The sequence below is a fragment of the Vulpes lagopus genome, chromosome X (genome assembly GCF_018345385.1).
Source record: "Vulpes lagopus strain Blue_001 chromosome X, ASM1834538v1, whole genome shotgun sequence".
In the NCBI taxonomy this organism is placed as follows: domain Eukaryota; kingdom Metazoa; phylum Chordata; class Mammalia; order Carnivora; family Canidae; genus Vulpes; species Vulpes lagopus.
Window position 1 is genome coordinate 29,213,519 of NC_054848.1, and position 10,164 is coordinate 29,223,682.

At 37.3% G+C, this 10,164-nt stretch overlaps 1 pseudogene; it reads right to left on the reverse strand.

Annotated features, from left to right (window-relative positions):
* The window catches only part of LOC121482463, a 45,225-nt pseudogene extending 44,620 nt beyond the window's left edge, over positions 1 to 605 (reverse strand).
* Between the last annotated feature and the right edge of the window lie 9,559 nt (positions 606 to 10,164).

Sequence of the window (10,164 nt, forward strand, 5' to 3'; positions counted from 1 at the left end):
CAAAAGGCCAGAGTTGATAATTATAATTCCCTTCTTGAATACCATTCCATATCATCATTGTTCTCAACAAGCATTTTAATTAGTCTGGATTCTTAACCTGGCAGGATGATCCAAAATTTCATAACTAAAAGATCTGAATACTCATTTGTTCTGCAGGATTGTGTTGTTATTGCTGCTGTGACTTTCTGTTAATATTTATTATTGCACAAGAAAGTAGTGGATATATAGTACCCTGGATTGTAAGCATAACATATCTTTCCCCATCATATACCCCATTTTTTCTTGGTAATCTGCAGCAACCGCCTCAGCTGGTACGTAACCCCCTTATTTGCTTGTTGGCTGAGAGGCATGTCCTAAATGTTCAGTAACTTTACCATAAAGTTTCCTGCTAATTCCTGTTCATCAGGTCCAATCAGCGTGATGTTATCAATATAGAGGACTACTTTGATTTTTTGAGGCATATCATTATGAATATATGTTTCAACCATCCTATGGCACAAGTAATTATATTGACATAATTCTGAAACTGCAGTGAAAATGAACTTCTGCTGCTGCTCCTTACAGATTGGTGTAGAGATAGAAGCACTTGCCAGACCAATAGTCATGTACCCTTGCCAGGGCTATGTTCATTTGTTCTAGTAAGGATGCCACAGCTATAATAACAGCTGTAATTTTAAAAAATCTATATTAATAATAATTCACAGTCAATATCTGAGATAGGCACAGACCAAGTAAGTGAGTTAAACTGAATGTGCATTTTTCAAGTCTTTGATGATGGGACTAATCTCAGTAGTTTCTTCTGGGAATCCGAATTGCTTTGGGTTTATTTTCCTGGTAGGAAAAAGAAGTCAGGAGGCCTGAATTCAGCCCTTCCTAGTCTGTCACCTCTGGTTCATGGTGACAGTTACATATTCAAGAACTGGCAAAAAGTAGCCACAAGCTGAATTTTTGTTCTACTGGCACTATAGGAGACTGACTTGGGCCAATTCTTCTTTTTAATCACTTGACTTCCATATTCGCACTTTGCCTAATAGACCAGAGTGACATTTTTTGTGCGTGTGTCCAGAAATTATTGCCAATTCAGGTCAATATCTAATAATCCATGAAACATATGGATATTTCCTATTTCCCACTATAAAATAACCTTTGCAAATGGCTATAGATCATTTTAGGGAAGGCTTGAAGAGTCACAATCAAGGAGGCCTGGCCTCTTCATCAGTCAAAGAGATTTAGGCCTGTGAACTTAAGTCCAGAAACTGACTGGCTTTCCATTTTGGCAACTTAAGTCAGGTTTCTGGCTACAAGATGTAGATATTTCTCTGTTTTGGAGATGAAGTAATATGTTCACAGACTGCCATCTATAAAATTTATATGATTAATAAGCTACTGTCAAAGATTCCATAGGTCAAATATTGTGATTAAAGGTTTGTTCCTGCTGCCTGGTTTGTTAAATGCTCCAACATTGTTTCTGATGGTTAAACATTTGGTCTTTCTCACCCTAGAATACCATCATCCCCACTGAAATAGGGAGACTCATTCAATAGTGGCATTTTCTACTCTCTGCATTATACAGAAGAAAGCTAGTATAGAACGTTTCCAAGAAGTTAATGCTCTCATCTAAAGGTATCTTGTAATGTCTTAGTGAAGGGTGTGCCTTCTGGACCCTCTCAAAGGTTATAGTGTTTGGGGTAGATTTATAGGATGCAGATGATATATCCACTACAATGTCTCTATCTGTATAACCTCTTGTATTTCTTCTACACTATGCTGTGAAAGTTCTAGTATCTCAGCTTTATTCATTCTTGGTAAGCCATTGCTAATCGAAGTTTCACTTAACCAATCAAGCAATTTCTTAAAGCCACTTGCAGTTCACCTTAATATTTTTAATCTTCATTTTTTGGCACTTATTTCCATATCAATAAATTCTGCCTGGTTCAATAATTTAAAATATCATACTTGGCTTAGACCAAAGCTTCCCTTAGAATCTATTTCTGTAAGTATTTTCCACACATTTCTGAAATTTTTTGGAGTACAAATTATTTCTTCCTGGGACTGACTTAGCACTTATTCTCCAGAATAAGCCAAAGTCTAACCCTATTTATAGTTCTAGAATTAATAAAGAGTGGTTGTGTTGGAGCTTGCTCAGAATATGCTTCTGCCTGCAAGACAGTTGCCTCAGTTGATGTTATTATATTGCTTTAACATAAGTGAAACCTCATCTTTTCATACACAGAAGGAGGGTCTGCTTCATATAGCAAGGCAACATCAGAGAGACTTGGAAGTTTGCCTCATATCTTTTTCATTTTATTTCTCCAGAGGTCCACATTCTAATTCTTAAAGTCTTACTCATTTTCAATTGATACTATCAATTTCGCATTATAAGCTTTACAATCTGTAAATTAAATTCTCATTATAATTATACATATAATGCAGTTAGTTAATTTTGGGTCCTATTTTAAAAGACATATGGTATTACAAGAAGTAAGAGATTGTTTATAAGACTGCCATATAATCTCTCTGTTCGTCTGACTGTAACTTGACATTAATCAGAAGTAGCTTTTCTACTCCTCAATTCTTGTGGTCATTAATGCTAACATAATGCTCAAGTTCATCTATGCTGTCCAGTGGTAGCTACCCTTCACATGTGTCTGCTTAAATGTAAATTTAATTTTAGTGAAATGAAATAAAATAAATAATTCACTCCTTCATTGTCACTAGCCACATTTGAAATGCTGAAAAACCACAAGTGGCTACTGGCTACTCTAATGTACAGTGCAAATAGAACATTTCAGTCAGTGCAGGAGTTACATTAGATAATGCTACCCTAGAAACCTAAGTAAATATATGTACTAGATACACAGTCACAAAATATTCCTAACATTAAATTAATTTTTTAATTTTTAATTTAAATTCAATTGCCAACATATAGTATAACACCCAGTGTTCATCCTAACTAACATTACATTTAATAACCCAAAACTGGAAATGCCTCACTCTTTGACTGTAGAATGGATAAACACATTGGATAAACACAGTGAAATTGGAATATATTTATTGGTGAAAATGAACTATAGATATACATCACTTGTTGAATCTTAGCAACAGATTATTGAAAGAAAAAGATGCAAAATAACACATACTTTTATTTTATTACCATAAAAATAAAATATCAGTTAGTGGTGCATCACTGGTTGCAAAATGATAATGATAATAAGGAAATAATTACTAAAGTATCAGGATAAGTTGAGGAAGTTGTTTGCATTAGAACGGGATAAGTGAGGACTTTCTGTCTGATGGGTGATACTGTTTTTGACTTGAATGGTGGTTTTATAATTGTTTATTTAATAACTATTTGTTAAAATATCTTATGAAATATGTATGCCATATTTTCAAATAGTATATGCTGAAATAAAACTTAAAAGAAAAATTATTTCAAGTAAAGAAATAATGGGCCCCACTCACACTCCTGGAAAGAAAGCAAGCTTTACTATTAAACAGTTATCCATTTGTTAGAATCTCAGTACTTGTAGACCTACATAATTCTCATTGCAGAGAAACCGAAGAGGATTACCAAGAACACAGAATCTTAGCTGATATTCTCACTATTTGACTTGCTTTAATATTACTGACAATATGTGTATATCATAAAGTAATTTTAGGAACCTGATTAACTTAAAAAATTTCAGGAAAACCAATTAGGAGTAAAACATCCCAATGCCTGCTAATGTTGGAAGTTCTGCATGGTTCCTTCACAATTCATTTCAGATAAATTGATGAAAAAACTTAAGATATATTTGTGCACATTTTTCTTCTTACTATGGAATTGAAATTTATGATCGTATGATAATATCATCATTGGATCTTGCAACTTAACCCACAATCTGTGGCAGGTGTTAACTGTATGTAATCATTATTAGAAATTGTAACTCTTCATTTTAAGTGGATATTGTTTTTTTTAATTAATTTTTATTGGTGTTCAATTTACCAACATACAGAAAAACACCCAGTGCTCATCCCGTCAAGTGTCCACCTCAGTGCCCGTCACCCATTCCCCTCCAACACCCGCCCTCCTCCCCTTCCACCACCCCTAGTTCGTTTCCCCGAGTTAGGAGTCTTTATGTTCTGTCTCCCTTCCTGATATTTCCCAACATTTCTTTTCCCTTCCTTTATATTCCCTTTCACTATTATTCATATTCCCCAAATGAATGAGACCATACACTGTTTGTCCTTCTCCGATTGACTTACTGCACTCAGCATAATACCCTCCAGTTCCATCCACGTTGAAGCAAATGGTGGGTATTTGTCGTTTCTAATGGCTGAGGAATATTCCATTGTATACATAGACCACATCTTCTTTATCCATTCATCTTTCGATGGACACCGAGGCTCCTTCGACAGTTTGGCTATTGTGGCCATTGCTGATAGAAACATCGGGGTGCAGGTGTCCCGACATTTCATTGCATCTGAATCTTTGGGGTAAATCCCCAACAGTGCAATTGCTGGGTCGTAGGGCAGGTCTATTTTTAACTCTTTGAGGAACCTCCACACAGTTTTCCAGAGTGACTGCACCAGTTCACATTCCCACCAACAGTGTAAGAGGGTTCCCTTTTCTCTGCATCCTCTCCAACATTTGTTGTTTCCTGCCTTGTTAATTTTCCCCATTCTCACTGGTGTGAGGTGGTATCTCATTGTTTTGAAGGTAGTTTAAATTTTATTTTTTTAAGATTTTATTTATTTATTCATGATAGACACAGAGAGAGGCAGAGACATAGGCAGAAAGAGAAGCAGGCTCCCTGCAGGGAGCCCGATGTGGGACTGGATCCTGGCTCTCCAGGATCAGGCCCCAGGCTGAAGGCTGTACTAAACTGCTGAGCCACCTGGGGTGCCCTACTTTAGTGAAATCTTAATTTCCTTTCTCTGGGGTACTCAATTTGACTCATACAGAAACTATCCACTTAAGAGATTTCTATATTATGCTTTCCTCTATGACATTAATTCTATAATATGCCCCATAACCTCCCCAAAGATATACCCCCTTTCCAGCGTTAATCAGCAGTGAATCCTACCAAAGGAACATCTGGTCAACCCTGGAAGTCTGATTTTATAGTGGAGCTGTTCTCGGGGCCCCGCGGGGCGCTGCCCCCCTTTAGGGAGCTCCTCCGCGGGGTGTGGTGCGCTCTCCCCGGGGCGCAGGTGCCTGTTACTGTCCCAGGGAGCCCGAGGGCATCCCCGCCCTCCTGGGTCCTGCTCTAACTCCCTGCAGGCGCCTTTCCACGGGGAAGGTTGGTGCAGCTCCTGCTCCTCCGGGACGGGGCTCTCCTGTCCTGGGGACGCTCGCCCCGGCCTCAGCCCGGCTCCTCAGGGCCCCTCCCCCTCGGAGGCCTTTTGTGTCTTTATTTCTTTTTCCCCGTCTTCCTACCTTGATAGAAGCGCGAACTCTTCTCACTGTAGCATTCCAGCTGTTCTCTCTTTAAATCTCAGACCGAATTCGTAGGTTTTCAGGATGATTTGAAAGTTATCTAGGTAATTTGGTGGGGACAGGTGACCTGGGGACCCTACTCTTCAGCCATCTTGCCCCTCCTCCTAAAAGTTCTCCTGTTGAAGTCATAGAGGAGAATGAAGAACATGTTGGATAAAAGAGGAAAGAGAATCTTTATTATATACTGATGGAAAATTTAGCAGAATTGTGCCCTTTAGTTATGAGGAAAGCAGAAGTTTAAGTGCTGAAGTTGGCTACTAAGCTGAGATTTCCTAGCAAAGTTTTTAAAAATATTTTTTAAAAAAATATTGTATTGATTTATTTGTCAGAGAGAGCATGCATATGGGGGGGGAGGGTAAAGGGAGAAGCAGCATCCCCACTGAGCAGGGAGCCCAATGCAGGACTCAATCCCAGGAGTCTAGGATCATGACCTGAGCCGAAGGCAGATGCTTAACCAGATGAAGCACCCAGGCGCCCTTCTAGCAATGTTTTGAAGGTACTATTATCTCCTTGCTGCTACTAGTAAAATGGAAGAGGATAAAGATAAATTGAGAGAAGAGCTATTAGACAAAAAGGAACCAAAACTTTATGATTTGGGAAATTCTTAGCTTGTCCTGATTGCAAAAGATGCTAAAATTTAGAGTCACTGTTACAAAAGAGAGCTCTAGTGAAAAAAACTGCATGTGGCTGGAGAGTTTCTGCTAATACCTTTGAAAGACCAAAATGACAGAGTATTGAGTTGTGTTTGAAGATATTAAATTTGTGGCACATACAGTCCCTTAGCCATCTTAGTAGAAGCCAAAAATAGAGATGGAAATATTGAAGAAAAATCTATGGAGGAGTCTCTTGTCAAAAGGAATGAATTCTTGTGACATATGTGGGTAACCCATAAGGTTCTTGAGAATTTTATACTAGCAGAAACACTGCCAGCTAGGATTAAAAGTGTGACAGAGCCAAAATAAAAGATGGTCATTGTACTCACAAAATTCTACAGATAGTAAACAGACTGATAAAAACTACCCAGCTGCAAACACAAGTCACCCTTTATGAAAAAGGAAGAATGACTCAGAGAGAGGAGCCATAAGGTCAGATTGCAGAGCCAAAAATCAAAGACGATTATTCCCAGGCCTTGAAACCAAATGGAATTTGCCCTGCTAGATTTTCAATGCGCTGAGACTGGTGACTCCTTTAATACTTTTCATTTTCTCCCTTTTTAAATGTGTGTGTCTATAGTTATTATTCTATACCTCCCCAAAAGGGTATTTTGTGAGCAGATAACTTGATTTTTAAGTTCACAGGATTACATATGGAGAATTGTGCCTCAGGATGGATTATATCCAGAGCCTTACCCATACCTGATTTAAATAGGTTAAATTATTAGATTTGAGGCTTTTGAGGTGACAAGATTTATTTATTTTTTATTTTATTTTATTTATGATAGTCATAGAGAGAGAGAGAGAGAGAGGCAGAGACACAGGCGGAGGGAGAAGCAGGCTCCATGCACCAGGAGCCTGATGTGGGATTCGATCCCGGGTCTCCAGGATCGCGCCCTGGGCCAAAGGCAGGCGCCAAACCGCTGCGCCACCCAGGGATCCCAGGTGACAAGATTTAGATGAGATTCTGGACTTTTCATCAATGCTGCAATATGTTGATATTTGGGAGCATGTTGGGATAAGGCAAATATATTCTGCATGTAGGACAGACATGGATCTTTAAGGGCCAGAAAACACACTGTGGTAGGCAGAATAATGGCCTCCTAAAGATGCCTGCATCCTAATTACATTACATGGCAAAAAGTAATTAAATTTGCAGATAGAATTAAGGTTGCTAAACAGCTGATTTCAAAATAGGGAAATACCTGGCTTATCTTTTTTTATCTTTAAATGTGGAGGAGGGAGGCAGAAGTTTGTCAGATGAGAAACACTTGACTGGCCATTGCTGGCTTTTAAAATGGAAGAGGGCATGGGCCAAGCAATAATAGGAGATTCTGGGATCTGAAAAAGGAAAGAACATTGATTTTCACCTAGAGCTTCCTGAAAGGAATGCAGCTCTGCAGCATCCTGATTTAAGCGCGGTAAGAAACATTTAAGACTTGTGACCTCCAGAACTGTAAGGCAATAAATTTCTATTGTTTTAAGCCATGAAGTTTGTGGTGGCTAGTTAGAACATACAGTGGTGAGATACTGAATACTTTCCTCCTAAAATCTACAATAAAACAAGGATGCAGTCTACCCTTGCTGCTTGTATTAACATTGCAGGAAAATTAGGTAAGTAAAAAGGCATCTAGATTAGAAAAGAATAAGTGAAACTATGATCTTGTACATACAAAAATCTAAGGAATCCACTCAAAAACTTTTGGAACTGATACACTAGTTCAGTAGGGTTGAAGAATATAAGAGCAATATATAAAAGCTAATATATTTCTAAACACTAAGAATGAACAGTGAAAAGCAAAATTAAGAGAATAATTCCATTTAAAGGAGCATTAGAAAGAATAAAATACTTAGGAATAAATTTAATAAAGAAAGTGTAGAATTTGTCTTCTAAAAACTACAAAAAATTGTGAAAGATATAAAAAAGACCCAAATAAATAGGAAGACATCCTATGTTAATTAATCAGATGACTTAACATGTTAAAACAGTGGTACTCTTTCAAGTTGATCCATGGATTGAACATGATCCCAATTGAAATCCCAAAAGGCTTTTTTGTAGAAATGGGCAAACTTACCATAAAATTAATAAGAAAATTCAAGGGATTCAGAGTGGCCAAAGAAGATTAAAGTTGGAAGAATCACACTGCTATATTTTAACTTAAATGCAAAGCTACCATAATCAAGATAGTGTGGTACTGTCATAAAGATGGACCTATAGATCAAAGGAATTGAATTAAGATTGAAGAATAAACACTCATACTTAGTCAATTGACTTTCAACAAGAGTGCCAAGACAATTTAATGAAACAGAGAGCAACCATTTCAACAAATATTGCTGCAATGATTGGCTATATACGTCAAAGAATGAAGTTGAACTGCTCGCTCACATCATACACAAAAGTTAATTCAAAATGGGTTATAGGTCTATATGTAGGAGTTGAAGCTGTATAAATCTTAGAAGAAATTAGAGAAATAAATCTTGATCCTAGGTTAGGTAGAGCTCTCTCAGTTATGACACCAAAACCACAAAGAAATGGATAAAAGAAAGAAATGGATACATTGGATTTCATGAAGCTTAAAGACTTCTCTGGTTCAAAAGATACCACCAGTAAAGTGAAAAGACAGGACATTCTGGGTGGCTCAGTTGGTTAAGCATCTACCTTCAGCTCAGGTCATGATCCCAGGGTTCTGGGATAGAGTCCCACATTGAGCTTCTTGCTCAGTGGGGAGCCTGCTTCTCCCTCTGCCTGCCACTCCCCCTGCTTGTGCTCTCTCTCTCTCTCTCTCTCTCTGACAAATAAAATCTTAAAAAAAAATAAAGTGAAAAGACAACTCACTTGGGAAAAAATATCTGCAAATCATTTTCTGATAATGAACTTATATCTATAATATTTAAAGAACTGTTACAACCCAATAATAAAAAAGCAACCCACTTTAAAAAGTCAACTAAAGACTTGAATAGACATTTCTACAGAGAAGGTATACAAATGTCCAATTAGCACATGAAGAGATGCTGAATATCATTAGTCATTAGGGCAATGCAAATCAAATACACAATGAGATACCACTTATCTAAAAGATAGTTTACAGGGACTTTTGGGAGATGATTAAGTCATGAGGGTTGAACCCTCAGGATAAGATTACTGCCCTGTAAAGAGCAACATAAGAGGAATCTTGGTCTCTTTCTCTCCACTATATGAAGATAGAGCAAGAATGTGTCTCTCTACAAACCAGGAAGAGGGCTCTCACCAGTAACTGAATCAGTCAACACCTTGATCTTCAACTTCCCAGCTCTCAGATCTATGAGAAATGGATGTTTGTTATTTAAAAAACTACCCAGTCTATGGCATTTTTTATAGAAGCCCAAACTGAAAAAGGCGTTAAGTAAAAAATAAGGAAATCTGAGTGAAGTATAGACTTTGGTTTGAAAAATATCAATATTGATTCATTAACTGTAACAAATGTACCATATCAATATAACATGTTAGTAGTGGGGGAAATTAGATGTGATCTATTTGGGAACTTTGTACTGTTTTCTCAAATTTCCTGTAAATTTAAAACTTCTAAAAATTTTAAAGTCCATTTAATATTTTAAAATTGGGAAGAGACAATTGAAAGGGGACTTTAAGTAAGCTCAATCTTCATCTCTCAATGAACCAGTCAACAAAAACTTCTCAAAGGTGATAAATAAAGAAGAATACATTTTAGAATATTACAAGCACTACTCAAATATCTAAAAAAGAAATAATCAAAAGTAGTTTCTCTAAAGAATATGACTGGAATTAGGTCTAGGAGTACCTTCCTGTAATGTCTGAAATTGGATTTTTTTTTTGTATTATGTAATCACAAATCACAAAATTCGGAATTAGTAACAAAGCCCAAAAATAATCCTGCCATTTTTTTCTTTTATAGCTCAATTTCTTTTTTAAAAAATATTTTATTGATTTATTCATGAGCGACAGAGAGAGAGAGAGAGGCAGAGACACAGGCTGAGGGAGAAGCAGGCTCCATGCAGGGAGCCCGACGTGGGACT